Source organism: Gadus macrocephalus, chromosome 14, assembly GCF_031168955.1.
Source record: "Gadus macrocephalus chromosome 14, ASM3116895v1".
NCBI lineage: Eukaryota > Metazoa > Chordata > Actinopteri > Gadiformes > Gadidae > Gadus > Gadus macrocephalus.
Window position 1 is genome coordinate 42,524 of NC_082395.1, and position 18,266 is coordinate 60,789.

At 47.7% G+C, this 18,266-nt stretch overlaps 1 pseudogene; it reads right to left on the bottom strand.

The window, feature by feature from the left end:
* Nucleotides 1–14,470: 14,470 nt before the first annotated feature.
* LOC132472520 (uncharacterized protein K02A2.6-like) lies at nucleotides 14,471–18,036 on the bottom strand (annotated as a pseudogene).
* Nucleotides 18,037–18,266: the final 230 nt, after the last annotated feature.

Below are 18,266 nucleotides of genomic sequence, written 5' to 3' on the forward strand. Positions count from 1 at the left end.
TACACCTGCCCATACCAGGGCCTCAGAGCCACATTAAATTATCACACACGAGACACTTCGGGGGACACTCCCCCGCTTTAATTTATCACACCGGAGACACGAGGAACTCTCCCCGTTAGGAGAAGACCCAGGGCCTGGGAGCCAAGGGGCAGCAAAAACACACAGAACCGCACACACCTCAAACGCACACACCTCATCGAGAGGAGGATACAGCATAAGACTGCATCACACAGGGACTTTTCACCTTCTTCTGCAGCAGACCTTCCACGGAGGCGAAGCTCTGGACGAACCATCAGCGCTGATTAGGGACTTAGACATATTCGATTTCTCACGCTTTATGACTCTGTATAACCGTTGCCACTTTACTTAATAAATCCAAGGTCCTTGTGCCGATAGACTTTATTACCTCTGTCTCATTTCATCTGGTCCAGTAACTAGACAGACCGTTTTTCCCAACAGTACAAGATTTCCCTTTACAAATATACGTCAAGAAAGGCTGCATGTTGAAATCCCCACCCTGTACAGAGATGTATTTATTTAATTATTACCATGTGTTTTCATATGAAATGAACATTAAATAGAACAGATAGGTGCAATAAATATACACATCCACAAGGTATTCATGTTATTTATGTCAAATCAATATATCGGCTACTAAAACTCAGCAATCTATTGTGTTGGTAACTTCACTCAAATCTATCTAGTCAAGTATGCATTTAGACAAATACGATAAAATATGAATATAATATGTGCAACCTTTGTGGCTGTTCAAGACACAGTGAAGGCATGATGCCAACATAGGTTTGCAGAGATCTATGCACACTGAAGGCATGACGCCACCATAGGTTTGCAGACAACTATTTACAATATGCACACTGAAGGCATGATGCTACCATAGGTTTGGAGAGAACTACATAAAATGGGGTTAACCCTCAATTGCAGACTGGACTTTACTAATAATATGCATCACATTTCTTCCCCTTTTCCACAAAGCCCCATCGTCTGCAAACAGAGAACTTCCTATATCCTCTGGTACCTTTGAAAAAACATCATTTATCATGATTATAAACAATAGAGGACTAATTACACTTCCTTGGGGAGTGCCATTCCCCACCATATACTTATTTGACAATTCAGACCCAATCCGGACTTGTATTTTTCTGTCAAACAAAAAATTCTTTATCCAGTTAAAAACCCTTCCACCTACCCCCATCTTGTACAACTTAATTAACAAACCTTCCTTCCACATCATGTCACATGCTTTTTCGATATCAAAAAACACTACCGGCACTGACTCTTTGTTTGCCTGTGCTTTCCGTATCTCATTTTCAAGCCTTACCACTGCATCCATTGTATGTCTCCCTTTTCTGAAACCACTTTGACCACTTGTCAACAACCCTTTCTTCTCAAGCTCATACGTTAACCTTTCCGTCACCAATCTCTCCATTATTTTACATATGTTCGACGTTAATGCTATTGGCCTATAACTAGAAGGCTTACCTGGATCTTTCCCTGGTTTCCTAATCGGAATCACCACCGCTTCCTTCCATACACTTGGTTACTTTCCCTCCACCCATACTCTATTATATAGTTCTAACAATTTTTCCATTCCTCTTTCTCCTAGATGTTTTAACATTACATAGCTCACCTGATCTCCCCCTGGAGCTGAGGGCTTTGCTTTTTTAATTGCTCTCACAAGCTCTGCCATTGTAAATCCATCATCTATTTTCTCCCTAGAATCTACTCTCCTAACTAGCACATCAGGATAATTACTCAAAGTAACTTCTCTTCTCCTTCTCCCTTCCACTGTCAACTGATCAACACTATGCACCTTAGCAAAAGATTTGGCCATCAAATCAGCCTTATCTTTATCACATATTGCAGTTTGCTCCTCTGACGTAATCACTGGGTACTCCCACTCTCTATCTCCTCCCATCTTCCTCATCATTCCCCACACTTCTCCTACCGGTGTTGTTCTTCCTATCTTACCACTAAACTGTCTCCAGCTGACCCTCTGTGTTCTCTTAGTAACTCTCTTTACCAGTGCCTGTGCCCTCTGATACTCCACCAGACTGTCTCCAGCTGACCCTCTGTGTTCTCTTAGTAACTCTCTTTACCAGTGCCTGTGCCCTCTGATACTCCACCAGACTGTCTCCAGCTGACCCTCTGTGTTCTCTTTGTAACTCTCTTTACCAGTGCCTGTGCCCTCTGATACTCCACCACACTTTGTGTATTATGCTCTTTTGACTTTCTTAAATGCTTTGTTTCGGGCTTTAACTGCCTTGGAACACTCCTCTGTCCACCAAGGAACTAACTTCCTATCCCTTCTATTTTTACTTCTTGAAATAGATTTACTTGCTGCAGCAATAATTGCTGATGTAACACTGTAATTTACTGTATCTATATCTCCACTAGTAACAACTGAAACCATAACTTCTTCACTGACCAACTTAAATGTACCCCATTCTGCTTTACTATACACCCATTTCTGAATTCCATTTCCAACATTCACTTCTCCTCTTCCTCCTACTGAACAAACTAACACATAGTGGTCACTACCTAAAGATTTATCTGTCAAAACCTCCCAGTTACTGATCCCTGCCAAACTTACTGACACCAACGTCAGATCCAACACTGACTCATTACTTGTTCTTATATCCATCCTTGTCCCCCTCCCATCATTCAAACAAACGAATGATGGGAGTGAGTGAATTATGTTAGATTTCAGCTTATTTCTAAACTGTTCGGACAGACTCTGTGTTGTGTATTTTCAGTCGTAGTAGTAATTCTTGAAGTCGAAATCAAAGCAACTTGACAGGTTGGATCAGAGGGTTGAATAGATGGTTTATTCCAGGATGTAATACAGCGAGATACAGACTTAGGTTGAATAATCTATAGTGGACCCGGTGGTCGATGACTTGTTCCTTGGCTGTCGAACCCTCTTCTCGTCGAACCAAAGAGTTGGGGCGAGTATTATACAAAAAGGGGATACATGAACAACACGTGAACAGACGCACTCTCAGCATTGATAAGGTATCTGGCCAGTATCAGTATGAGAGGCCCTGGCCTGTCCCTAGACTAGAAATGTGAACAACAGAGAGACACTAAAATACACCAACATTCTACACAAACAAGATTATTGTCCTCCATTAACTCTTCAATCACTTTCCCATTCGTGTCTGTATGATTCCCTCCCCACATTGTGATATGAGCATTAAAGTCTGCGCACCATATTATCCTGTGTCTTTCTATACCTTTAATCCTAACTAGTTTATCATTCTCTAACCTTTTACATGGATTATAGTAATTAACAACAACAAACTCCTCTCCCCCCTCCCATACCTCCACCACTATATACTCTTGTTCCGTTCCAATATCTAATACCCTGTATGATATACCTTGCTTGATAAATGTTACACACCCTCCACCAGCCCCTTCACCTTCACTCCTGTCTCTTCTTATACCTACATATCCATATCTAACAAAATCTAACACTGGTTTCAAAAACGTTTCTTGAATGCGTATTACTTGTGGTTTTCCTTTCATTTGACTTAAAAAATATTTAACCTCCCGGCCATTTGCCACCCAGCTCCTAGCATTACACTGTAGGATTTTCACCATGGTTATGATGTTTTCTCACCGGCTCCTGACTATGTGTATTTATCTCGGCTACCAAAGCCTCCCATTTTAACCCTTCCATCCCCAAATAATCCTTGGCTGCCTTAGCTATTATCTGTATGCTCATTGTCTTTGATGTGGAGTCTCTAGTGGAGTTTATCACTGCTGCAACAAACATCCCCACCTGCTTCTTATCTACCCACACTTTGTTCCATCGTGCTGCTCTCCCACCGACTCCCTTGTCACTTCCCTTCCACCTCCCCAGGCTGCTACCAACCCCTGACTCTTAGCACCGTGCCTCTGTTTTACCACTTTCACTGCCTCTGCATAGGTCACTTTGTCCAACACTTTTACCTTCTGAACTGCAACTTCCTCTTTCATTATTTCACAGCCTCCAAAAGTGACGACATGTTCACCCCCACAACTACAACATTTTAACTTGGCCCCCTCACACTTCCCATACTCATGATCCCCTGAGCATTTCGCACACCTCCTCTTTTCCTTACAGATTTTAGCGATGTGCCCAAATCTTTGACACTGAAAGCACCTCATTGGCTTAGGTATGTAAGCCCTCACATAGAAACACAGGAACCCTAGAAATACTCTATCTGGTAATACTTCTCCTTTAAGCTCCACCAATACAGATTCACTCATTTCCTTTTCAGGGCCCCTTGTCATCCTCTTAATACTAATCACTTCTATGCCTTTGGCCACCAAGTTCTCTTTAATCTCCTGCTCCTCAATATCCAGAGAGATTCCTGTTATCACCCCTTTGCAACGTTTCTCTCTGCAATCCAACCTGCACCACTTTGTTAACACCAACCATTGTTAGTTGCTTTGTCAGAACTACCTGAAGCTCATCCGAGCAACCAATCAACAGATTTCCATCTCCTAAAACCCTAGCAAACTTTATATCACCGCACTTTCCTGTCAACTCCTTTGTTAGCTTTAACGGGTTAATTTTTCCTATACCTCCCTCCCTATACCTCAACAAACCGGACTATCATTTTGACATCTACCTTTTTCTCAACTCCCTCCTCCTCACTTGAGTCACTCACCATCTCCGTTTCGATACCATCTACACTATTAAATGTTCTCGCTCTTTTAACATCTCCTCTTCTCTTCCTTCCTCGCTACTACTACTGCCTCTTCCCCTACACTGCCCCTTTTCTCCTACCTCCCTCCCCCTACCTTTACTCCCTTTAGTCATCCTATACACTAGATAGAAAAGACAGGAAAAATTATAAAAGAAAGAAAAGAAACGGGCACCTTTCCGGACCTATACAGGTCGTCGGTCGGAACCCGCCTCTAGAACACCACCTAACTCTAACCCCCACCAAGTGATACCCTTTTCCTTTATTTCCTATGAACCACAATCACACAAGTGCAACAAAAAAGCTCAAAAAAGTTTGTCTCTACAACCGGAGCAGCAGCTTCTCGAGCAGCGACCGACCGCGTTCCCTCGCACACCTCGCCGCAACCCGAGTGCTTGCTTAAGGCTGCTTTAAGTAGAGGGCACGGCAGGTGGCTCAGGTGTGCTGATGGTGGGAGATACCATCTGATATTAGCTCATGGGGGACGCATGTATGTATATGGGCGTGTGTGTAAGTTGATGTGTTTATGTAGGATATTTATGTTGGACTTGGTAGATGCTGTGAGAGTTATTATGTTGCGTATTGAAGGAAGGTTATCCAAAGTGTAATTTGGGTTAAACATTTTTATCGTATTAATTGAATAACTGGTTAATGGTTTGGCTAAGGGGAGGGGCTAGGCCTTTAAATGCCTGCCAACCAGTTTACGGGGGGGTCAGTCGGTCAGTGTATGTGACTGTAGGGCATTGATCATGGAGAACCTTTTGGAACGATGCTTTTTAATACTTGTTTTACTTTCTTTTGGACGTCCAGTTTTTGTATCTTGTCACTCCTTTTTGGAAATAAAAGCATCTCAATTCTTTTTGCGACTTAAGCCATCTCGTAATCCATTTTGAAGTCAATGAATCAGACTCTGTAACAACTACCATACAGCAACAACATATACCACTACAACATTACAAAATCATTTCTGCATGCAGGAAAAACAAATCTCAAATATCTCCTGGTCACCTCCACCTTCTCCCGCAAACCCACACAACCACCACCGTCTATAATACACTACTTCAAACCACACAAATCCATCACCAACCCACATAGCCACACCACTCTACCCATCCTTCACCCCCCATGTATTGATTCCCCCAACACGGTCTACATCATCACATGCACACACTGCCATAAACACTACATCGGGGGAACAAAAAATTCTATGATCATCCGACTAAAACAACACCTCCGCAACATCAAACACCAGCACCTACAAACGACTCTGGTCAAACATTTCGCACAACACCCCGTCACCCACCTCACCATCACCGGATTAGAGTCAGACCCCTGATGGACCACCCCAGAACGCAGACACATAGAACACCAATGGATCACCCGTTTGCATACACTTAGAACCACAGGCCTAAATGACAAACCGTGAACCATGGCATACATTCACCATTACCAGCATACACCCATCACCTATTACATATCTACTACACCCACTCTATACACTTTCTTTTCGTTTCTTTGTACAGCCATACTGTGGTACCCCGCTCCCCCCAATGAGCCGGTTTCCAGGTACGAATCACACGTGGTAGTGAGGGTTAAGCCGCACTCTGCATTTATTTCATACATCTTCTACAAAACATTTTACTCGCAGTCTCTAGGGCCTCCGTGGGCCTCTAGTCGCTCCCTTAGAGCGCTTCCTTCTTCCTCGCTCCCGCCCTCCCAAATGTCAGTCCTCATGCTCCTTTTAAAATGGCTCCAGATGTCCCCCAATCTCACTGATTGGGGAGAGAGTGATGCTCTTCGTCGTCACTCAGTGGGTGGCGGCAGTATACGCCGTCAATCACCCCACCTCGGACCCGCCCGGGCCGAGGTTTAAGTGGCGGGATGCAACACTCTTCCACCACTTGATTAGGCCCCCGGTAGTAGGGGAACCCGCCCCCTGCAGGTATCGCGTCGGGACAAGGCATCAGCGTCGGGCTGCTCCTGGTGGGCCTCCCGGTGAGGCACGATCTGTTTCTGGTGGGCCTCCCGGTGAGGACTGCTCTGCTTCGGGTGGGCTATCGGACAATCCCTCCCGATCAGGAGCGGCACCGGGAGGTGTGGCACGATCCCTGCCCTAGCCGTGAACACCCCCTGTGGTGTCCGGACGACCACGTAGCAGGTCTCGTATGTCCGGGTGCCCCGTGTACACACGTCACCTCCATGGGTGGCCCTTCCCTTCCCCCCGCCAGGTCGGGGCGGAGGAGGGTGACCACGCTGCCGGTGTCACGTCCCGGTCTCCCGCTGCGGCGGCGGCGGCGGCAGCGGCGTCTCTGGCGACAGTGGCGTCTCTTGCTGCAGCGGCGTCTCTTGCTGCAGCGGCGTCTCTTGCTGCAGCGGCGTCTCTTGCTGCAGCGGCGTCTATTGCGGCGGCGTCTATTGCGGCGGCGTCTCTCGCGGCGGCGTCTCTCGCGGCGGCGTCTCTCGCGGCGGCGTCTCTCGCGGCGGCGTCTCTCGCGGCGGCGTCTCTTGCGGCGGCGGCGTCTCTTGCTGCAGCGGCGTCTATTGCGGCGGCGTCTATTGCGGCGGCGTCTATTGCAGCGGCGTCTCTCGCGGCGGCGTCTCTCGCGGCGGCGTCTCTTGCGGCGGCGGCGGCGGCTCTCGCGGCGGCGTCTCTCGCGGCGGCGTCTCTTGCGGCGGCGGCGGCGTCTCTCGCGGCGGCGGCGTCTGTCCCGTCCGGGTTCCGCATTCCGGATTGGTGGGGTACTTTACCGGGGGGTTGTGGTGGGTTCTTCAATGCCTGCATTCTCCACCATATGTGGTACCCCGCTCCCCCCAATGAGCCGGGTTCCAGGTACAAATCAAACGTGGAATTGAGGGTTAAGCCGCACTCTGCATTTATTTCATGCATCTTCTACAATACATTTTACTAACCCTGGCCACTGCACCACCACTCATAACCCCTCAAAAGAATCAGGAAAGACACTCATTTCTTTTTTTAGGGACAGAACCACCCATACATTTTCAACCAACCACATTACACTACTCTTCCCTTCAAAATTCAAACCCACCAATCACAGCACACACAGACAAATCAGTCCTGGGTTCCAAATCAGCTGTAACCCAGCCAACTAACCAACTGATTGGTAGACCACATTTTCAGGACCCGCCCTTGAGGGAGGGAAATCTATTTCCCCCCACTCAATGGTTACAGTCCCTACACTCTTGCCCTCTGAAGAAGCAGAGTTGCGATACGTCAGGGCATCCTCCTCTCCAGGCCTCCCAGGTGATGATTTTCATTGTTTTTAACGGCAAATTTGCCCTTTTTAAAATGGCTTCTTTTAAAAACACATTAAACAACAAGGTTTTTAAAAGCTGTGAGGAGGACTCATCACTCACACATCACTCTATTTAGGCCCACGCCAAACACTGACTGAACTCACAACCATACACGCAACCACACACACAACAGACCTACCCCTCCCCCTGCCGGCAAGGATAAGGGGTAGGGGTAGGGCCCACACCTTCCCTACCTGCAGCAGGAGCCAGGACACCAACAGAGTTGCACCACATACCCTCCACATCACCTCAGATCAATTACCCCCCCAACTCAACCAACCCCCGACCCACCCATCCCCACCCTCTCCCCCACTCCACCCAGTCCGAAATCCTCTCATCAGATTAACCTCCATATCAGAGGACCAAGTAACAACCAACACACCATCATGTGCCAGACTCTCTCCAGAACTCCCCCTCACTCCATCCAGATACTTGCATCCAACCTCTCCCACTCCCAACCCCCGCACGGAGAAAATCATTCACATAGACTAGCACAGGTCATTCATACCCATAACTCCCAACCAGATTCCACCACACTCCACCCACCAGACCTCTCCGTAGATCACACACACGCACCAACCTCATTGTGGACCTTGTCGACTCCATCTCACCAAAATCCATTTTCCCCCCTCCCCTCTCCCCCATAGGTGTCACCAGTGGCCTGGCAAAAAATCGAAGAGCAATGATGAAGGGGCCTACTAAGGTCAACACGACCACAACAAAGAACCCAACTGAAATAAACTCTTCCCCCTCCCCCCACAACCCTCTTGCCAGGTCACTGTTGACACCAACCCTCCGGCCCCCTCTCTCTCTGCCTCTCTCTCTCTCTCTCTAGGTCGTCCTCAGACGAGCCCTCCATCGTTGCTTCCAGTCATCCCGATTCTCCATACATCTGGCCAGTTCATTGGTACTTTGCGCTCCTGCATCCTTCTTGAGTACATCCACGTATGTTAGTGTAGGACGTCCTCGAGACCGATGCCCATGGGTTGGTTCCCACAGTACCAATTTGCTGGCTGGCAGCTCTTGGTGTCTTTGGCAGTGTCCCACCAGTCTCATTCTCCTGGCAGCTACTTTCTCACTCACCCTTGGTATTCCTTCATACAGGATCCTGTTGGTAACATGTGTACTCTTGCTGATGTTAAGTACTGCACGCAGCATTCTGGTGTAGCACCCGTCTAAAGACTTCTGCAAGGTTGGCTTCAGGGACCAGCAATCGCTGCCGTAGAGGAGAACAGACTCTACCGTTGCATAGAAGAAGCTGAGTTTGATTTGACGGGGGAGGTTGGAGTTCCATACACAGGTCATGCCGTTCAGGGCCCTCCATGCGAGTGCCTTCCTCACCTTTAGGTCCTGCTTCATTGAGTTGACCCATGAGTCCAGATACTTGAAGTCCTCGACTTCCTTCAGCACAGTGCCACCAGTTGTTGTCAGCGGTTGATGACCTTTGTTTTCTGGGCGTTTAGCCTAAGGCCAACCTTGCCGCACTCCAGCTCCACTCTGTTCAGGAGTTCCTGTGCTTGCTCCACATTGTTGGAGAGCAGGCTGATGTCATCCGCGTAGTCCAGGTCTGTCAGGACAACTGCAGGGTGTCGCTTTGACCTCCTTGGGGTTAGGGTGAAGCCGAGGTCCAGCCCCCACTGCCCGTCTATCCCAGTCTATCCCCTCCCCGACCAATCCTGCAGTCTTAAAATACTATCAACCCACCTACCATAAGGTTAGGGTGGGCAACAAGCTGCAGGATTGGTCATACCTAGGACACACACCCACACTCATCATCGGCGACTCCAATCTCAACAGAATTCCCCCACATACACACGCACACATACAAATAGACAGTTATCCCGTCTATCTTACAGAAAACACCAACACATACTCACACACAAACAGTCATCCTTTCAATTGGTATAAACAACATAAACAACTAACCCCGAACTCAAATCCATCAAACAAATATCGGCACTTAATAAACAGGCACTTACCACATTCCCCAACGCCACCATCCACTTCCCAGTCATCAACCACTCACCGACACTCACACCAAAACAACCGCAGAACCTACGCACACTCAACAGCTACATAGTCACTTATCTCAGTCCCCTACTAGAAATTCCCAACGACACCTTCATCACTCAACCTGACAACATACACTGGACACCAAACACAACACAACGCATCCTCGCCCATTGGTGCACACAGTTGAATTTCCACTAGCACACCCAGGACACTCCCACTACATCACCATCCACCCCACCAAGACACGACACATCCATTCCCCCTACCCCCCAACCTCCAACGGCAGCCAGAATCAGACACATCCAGTACATACACACGGCCCCCTCCAACATCCTCAATCTATCGAATTCCCTCATCCTCACACCAGCACAAACATCACTCCTAGAAAAAGGTCTCACTTTCATTCCACGCCCCAGCACACTAGACCGGGAGGAGCTTCAAAGGGATCTGTCCAAGTATTTACATTTTACATTTAGGGCATTTAGCAGACGCTTTTATCCAAAGCGACTTACAAAAAGTACATTTGTCCTAAGAAGTGCATCAATATATCACTGTCGGTACAGAAAGGATGTTCATAGAACCAAGTACCACAATCGCTAGGCTAATCAATTCCCCGTGTTACAGCCATGATAGCAGCTACTGCAGTTGCTACACAGTTAAGTACTATAATACAATACAATACAATACAATAAAGTGTACAATGGTGGCCAGAAGGGGGAGGGTGGCTATGCAGAGTCGAGGTGGACTCTGAACAGGTGAGTCTTGAGTCTTTTTCGGAAGATAGTGAGCGACTCTGCGGTCCTGAGAGCAGCAGGGAGCTCGTTCCACCACTGTTGTTGTATAGTGCAAATCTGCAGGATCGGCGACCGCAGTGATGTTTGCAGTGCAGGATAACTGATTGTCCAATACCACACCGAGGTTTCTGGCAGTTGGAGAGGGAGATACAGTGATGTTCTCGACGGTGACCAGAAAGTCCATGTGTGGGCAATCTTTCCCTGGGATTAGAAGGAGCTCGGTTTTGTTGAGGTTAAGCCTCAGGTGATGGGCAGTTGTCCAGGTGCCGACGTCCGCCAGACATTCCGATATGCGTGTTGCAATCAGGGTTTTATCAGATGAGGGGAAAGAGAGAAATAGCTGAGTGTCGTCAGCATAGCAGTGATAGGAAAAGCCGTGTGAGAGCTGGTATAGAGGGAGAACAGAAGAGGCGTGCAAGGTTTGGACAAGGAGCCATTCCATGTCTCTTGATAGGTGCGGTTCGTCAGGTAGGATGTGAACCAGGAAAGAGCAGATTCAGCGATGCCAAGTTCGGCAAGAGTGGCAAGAAGGATCTGGTGGTTCACCGTGTCAAATGCTGCGGACAGGTCGAGGAGAATGAGAACCGATGAGAGGGACAAGGCTCTGGTAGCACGGAGGGACTCAGTCACCGCGAGGAGAGCCGTCTCGGTGGAGTGTGCCTTCTTGAAGCCTGACTAGTGAGGGTCAAGCAGGTTGTTAGATGAGAGATAGGAGGACAGTTGGTTAGCAACGGCACGTTCCAGTGTTTTAGACAGGAATGAAAGAAGAGATACCGGTCTGTAGTTCTGGATGTCGGTGGTATTAAGAGTTGTTTTTTTGAGGACAGGCTTTATTCTGGCAGTCTTGAAAGACGCTGGAACAATGCCTGAAGTGAGGGAGGAGTTGATAATTGAGGTGAGAAATGGCAGGATCTCGCTTGAGAGAGGAGGGGATAGCGTCAAGGGGACAGGTGGTGGCATGGTTAGATGTTATTATTATGTTGACCTCGTCAGAGGTGAGAGGGCTAAATTGGGTAAAGACAGAGGAGGGGATGGGAAGAGGGAGAATAGAGGCAGGGATAAAAGAGGAGCTAATGTCCTTCACTTTCTGGATAAAGTAGGTAACACAGTCATCAGCAGTGAGGCAGGAAGGAGGTGGGGGTGAGGGAGGGTTGAGGAGGGACGAGAACAGGGAAAACAGTTTCCTGGGGTTTGAGGCAGAGGAGTGTATTTTGTTCCGGTAGAAGGCAGATTTGGTTGTTGACACACAAGAGGTGAAATCTGAAAGAAGGAAAAGATAGTGAGATCGATCATTAGGACAGTCTGATCTCTTCCATTTCCTCTCAGCTGCTCGCAACTTTGTTCTACAAGTCCGCAGAGGATGGGACAGCCAAGGCGGGGGCGGTGAGGATCGCGCTGGTCTGGAGTGGAAGGGACAGAGGGAATCCAAGGAGGAGGAGAGGGAGGATAACAGAGTGTCTGAAGATTCATCTGTCGATAGTTGAGAGAATCGTTCAATAGAAAGAAGTGAAGACAGAACAGTAGAGCATTAAATGATAAGCAAACCTACTAACGCCGTTGGTGAAACCAACGTTGAAACGCCTAACCTTAACCATCCGTAAACTAAAACCAATCTATTGGGAAGGGAAATCGAAGCCAGTATGTCCAAAACCAAAGCTTTATATAGGTGGGTTTACCATCAGCCGCCTGAACCATGCTGTTCCCAAAGTCATGCACTAAACCAAAAACATTTACATGTGTTAGTAGACCTTTATACCACAAAGGTCAAATAAAATAAAACGCGACATGCCCCGTTTCAAGACCATAATTTCTGCTGTCAGAGCTGACATGTCTGACTCCTGTTCCTCCTCCACTTTTTACCAACCGGCTCTTTCTATGATGGTAGCAGCTCGTCACCTCATGATCAAGTGAGCCAGTGCTCACAGTGGCACTGCCAAGTATGTGCGTAATGAATACACATCAGGGCGACTACAACAATAACAACTGAAAAATATTTAGTTGAGTTAAAAATATCATATTATCAATTGGTAACATTCTATAAAAGTGTTGCAGCAGCAGTAGTGGCATTTGAAAGATAAAACCACTACTTCATTCTATAAAAGTGTTGCAGCAGCAGTAGTGGCATTTGAAAGGTGAAACCACTACTTCATTCTATAAAAGTGTTGCAGCAGCAGTAGTGGCATTTGAAAGGTGAAACCACTACTTCTGAATGTAAATGGAGAACCTAGCATGTAGGATGTGGAGGAAAACAAAAATCACAACATTAAAACTTGCATTTCCAATATTGGGCGACTCACTTCTGTCTGAACCGTTACTCAAAATCACAATCCCCTTCATAATTCTACCCGATTGTCCTACACTATCTATTTAAATTGGACCACCTAATTTAACCTTTTATTCTACCTATTGCTTGCATTTAGTGTTTTCCACATTTTGATTCACTACGATGAACCCAACACGTCTCTCTATGTTGTCCTTATCTAGTTTATTCAACATTGAATCGATACATTAACTCCATTTTCTAATTAACTATTACTCTTTTGATGAGTGCAGCTGTGTACCCTAGCGCCATAACCCCTGGACTTCTGTGGACGAGCGGTGTGCAGACAACTTTTAATGCCAATTGCTCATGTTATGGAGTCTAGATAATTATTCCTAAATCCTGTGATCACCATGTAACTCGAATAGCTCCTACACTCTTCCCTGATTTGTTATCTCTGGGTCGGTCCGCACCCGCCCTCTCTACATTCCTTACATTCCTTTCCCTTCCTCAAACACTTTCTCCCTCTGATCCAACCCGTTGTCTCACCAGTGCTCTGTGTACCAAGATGTAATGATCTATAGGCCTACAACATGGCGCTTCGACGCGATGGAGAGTCTCCAAGAACCACAGAGTCACCGATTCCAGTGGTGGTTCTATGTTTTTTCTAAAAACAGGGGCCATAGCATAGGTTACATTCAGGGACCAAGTACAGAGCACCTCTCTTTACCTCTCTTTACCTCTCTCTACCTCTCTTTACCTCTCTCTACCTCTCCGTACCTCTCTCTATCTCTCTTTACCTCTCTCTACCTCTCTTTACCTCTCTTTACCTCTCTCTTTACCTCTCTCTACCTCTCTCTACCTCTCTCTTTACCTCTCTCTACCTCTCTTTACCTCTCTCTACCTCTCTCTCTACCTCTCTCTACCTCTCTTTACCTCTCTTTACCTCTCTCTACCTCTCTTGTGTTTAGGCCTTTAAACACACCGGCGCCGAAGCGGCGTGTCAAACAGTCTGCCCCCATTATTCCGGACGTACGCCCACACTGGCGCCGACTGGCCACGCGGCAGAACGCTGCCCAACTAGGCTTCACACCAATGTTCTGTTCCCTAGCGTCGCCGCCCCTGAAAAAGCGCTATTTAAAAGCTGGTTCGTACATCCCGGGTCCCGTAGGCACCTCTATATCTACCCCTCACCACTGGATGTCGCCCTCTTTCGTTTGTGGGAAACAATTACGAGAATGGATGATGAGAGACTGGTCGTCGAGGTGGAGAAATATGCCGAATTGTATGACCAAAGTTCCCGTCATTACAAAGACAACTCCAAAAAAGACATTTGTAGTAACCTGACCAATGACACGGACAACGGAGAACGATGTATCCACAGGTCTTTTATTCGTGCATTCACAGAACAGAGGAAATGCATAATGCCAGTGTCACTTTATAGCAGAGCCCCGCCTGGTGGTACAACAGAGAACTACTATCTTAAACATTACAACACTCCTCCCCCACTAAATTCCAACATTCTCCGAATACAAATCAACTTGTTAATTCAAGCTAAGTTAGTGTCATTGTCTTTTACCCCTTAACTTTAACAACAATTATTTTAGGCGTATACACTTACGACTAGCACAGGCAAATCAATTCAGCACATACAGTCATTAACTATAAATCAGTCTGTCTGGTGGTTTTCGAGCACGCTGTGACCTGCGCACTATCTCCAGGTCTGTAGCTGGCAATGCTGGAGTAGGCGGTTGGGGAGGTTCAGGTGGCGAGGTCACAGGAGGTGTCGGTGAGTCCATAGTCAACTGGCCTTCCTCTCCAAAGGGTGCAGACTCTTCCCCGAGTGCCCTTCCCCCTGGTGACACTCCCACAGTAGCTTGGCTCACCATGGGAAACTCTGAGGTGCTGATGAACTCTGGGCTGATGTCATGACGTAGGCGGACGTGATCTTGATGTCTGCGGAACACTCGTCCATCCGTTAGCTCAACCACAAATGAGAGAGGACCTCTCTGCGCCAGGATAGCCCCAGGAAGCCATTTCTCATTAGAGTTACTGAAGTTTCTCACATAAACATCGTCACCTGGTTTCAGCTGTCTCTCTTGTGCATGTTGATCATGTCCCTCCTTCTGCTTTTCCTGCTTCCTCATCACCGTGGCCTTCATGTCTGGACGCAACAGGTCCAACTTTGACTTGGGCCTACGCCCCATCAACATCTCTGCGGGAGCACGTCCCGTAGTGGTCTGTGGGGTAAGACGGTATTTAAACAGGAAACGTGAAAGTCTGGTGCTTAGAGACTCACCTTCCATTCTCTTCAAACCCTCCTTCACCGTCTGGACAGCTCGCTCCGCCAATCCATTCGAGGCTGGGTGGAAAGGGGCTGTGCGAACATGGCGAATTCCATTCTGTTCCATGAACTCACCAAACAGCTCACTGGTGAACGTTGGACCATTATCCGTGACCACCGTATCAGGCAGCCCATGAACTGCGAATATTTGTCTGAGCTTGTCTATGGTTTTGGGGGCTGTTATGTTGCTCATGATGTGCGCTTCTATCCACTTGGAGTGGGCATCCACCATGATGAGAAACATCTCCCCCATGAACGGGCCAGCAAAATCCAGATGTAGTCTAGACCAGGGGTGGTCTGGCCACTCCCAGGGATGCAAAGGGGCTGGTGGTGACAGGTGCTGATTTAACTGACATTGTGTGCAGGACTTTACCTTGTTCTCCAGGTCTAAATCCATCTTTGGCCACCAGACATAGGACCTTGCCAGGCTCTTCATTCGTGATACCCCCGGATGGGCCTCATGTATCTCCTCCACAATCTGTGAGCGACCTGGGGGAGGGACGACTACCCTTGCACCCCAGAAAATGCACCCATCCTGTAGGCTGAGTTCAGTCTTGCGTCTGGAATAAGTTTGCAAGTCCTCACTGTCAACCACACTGGGCCAACCCTGTAGCAGGTAACTCTTTACTTTGGCCAGCACTGGGTCTCTCTCTGTCCACTGCTTGACCTGGGCTGCCTTTACAGGTGTCCGTGACAACTTCTCTAACGAAAAAACAGTCTCTGGAGGCACATACGTTGAGACCGGTGTCTCAGGCAATGGCAGGCGACTCAACGCATCAGCATTGGCATTGTCCTTCCCTGCTCTGTACACAATGCTGTATTGGTAGGCTGACAAGATAAGTGCCCAGCGTTGGATTCTTGCTGACGCTAGCGGCGGAATGCCGCGTGTTTCACTGAACAGGCTCATCAATGGCTTATGGTCGGTATAGATCTTGAAAACCCGGCCATACAAATACTGATGGAACCTCTTTACGGCAAAAACAATGGCTAGACCCTCTTTGTCCAACTGTGAGTAACCCTTCTCTGCAGCCGTTAAGTTCTTGATGCAAAACCAACAGGTTTCTCTGATCCATTTTTCATGACATGGGAGAGGACTGTCCCCACTCCATAGGGCGAGGCATCGCACGAAAGCACAATGTCTTTTTCTGGATCATAATGCACTAGCAGCTTTGCTGAATGAAGGAGTTCTTTTACCTCTTTAAACGCTTGCTCCTGCTCTACACACCACTGCCACTTGGTGTCATTGTGCAGCAGCTTATACAGTGGGGCTAACACCTTCGATAAATCCTGCAGGAATTTCCCATAGTAATTCACCATACCCAGGAATGAGCGGAGTTCTGTGACGTTCTTAGGGCTTGGAGCTTCCTTGATAGCCCTCACTTTGTCTTCCACTGGACGGAGCCCCTCTGCGGTGATGGTATGTCCCAGGTAAGTCACCCGTTCTGCCATAAACACAAATTTTTCCCTTCTCAGGCGCAGCCCCGCGTCTGAGAGTCTCTTGAGCACCTGCTCTAAGTTTTCCAAGTGCTTAGCCTCAGTAGCCCCTGTGATTAATATGTCATCTAGGTACACGGCTACATGTGGAATCCCTTGCAATAGTGTGTCCATCGTCCTTTGGAAAATGGCCGGGCTGGATGCCACTCCAAACACCAGGCGGTTGTACTTGAATAATCCTTTGTGGGTATTTATGGTGACATACTGTTTTGAATCCTCATCTAGAAGTAGCTGCTGGTAAGCATGGCTCATATCCAGCTTGGTGAACAGCTTACCTCCAGCCAGAGTTGCAAACAGGTCGTCCACCCGTGGCAACGGATACTCTATCAGCTTTGAAACTTGATTCACGGTCAGCTTGTAGTCTCCACAAATCCTTGCGGTTCCATCTGCTTTCAAAACAGGAACAATGGGCGCTGCCCACCTTGAAAACTGGACAGGCTCCACAATGCCCATCCCCTGCAAACGTTCCAGCTCTTCCTCTACTTTGCTTTTCATTGCATAGGGGACCACTCTGGGCTTAAAGAAACGCGGCGCTGCATCTGGGTCAACATGAAGCTTCACAGTCACGCCCTTAAGGGTGCCCAGTTCCTCTCTGAACACATCACTGTAGCGCTGCAGAATGTCCTCTGTAGTGTGAGCATACTTAATCTCATGCCAATCCAGCTTGATTTTGCGAAGCCAGTCACGACCCAATAAACTAGGTCCCCCACCCTTGGCTATTACAAATCTGCCTTGAGCCCTCTGACCTCCAACTGAAATGCTCACATCTAACACCCCTAAATGGGGTATAGCCTGACCTGTATATGTCCTCAGTCTGAGCGTTGATGGCTTAATAGGAGGTGGCTTGTTTCCCCATGTCCTCTTGTAGGTCTCCTCGCTTATGACCGATGCCGTAGCCCCAGAATCAATTTCAAACATTATGTCCTTTCCTTCAACAGTCACGGTTGCATAATAGGGCACAGACGGTTCCTCATTGGTATCCACAGCGAACATGTTGAAAGCACAAGCTGCCTCTCCTTCATCTCCCTCAAGATAATGTGTGGGCGCTTGATTCTGCTGGGCTTTCCATTTCTCATTCTTTCCCCTATTTTCCACACTCCTGCATTTTTTAGCTAAGTGCCCCTTTTTATTACAGGTATGACACACTGCTTCAAGAAATGTACAATCATTTGCATAGTGTGCCCCTCCACACCTAAAACATTCCACTCTCCTTGCTGGTTTTACAGCCTCTCTCTTTACATGGTGTACAGCCTGTGATGGCGCTCCTATCTGACAACTTTGGATGTCTTTTACATTACTTGCCGCCATTTCCATTCCTTGCGACATTTCTAGTG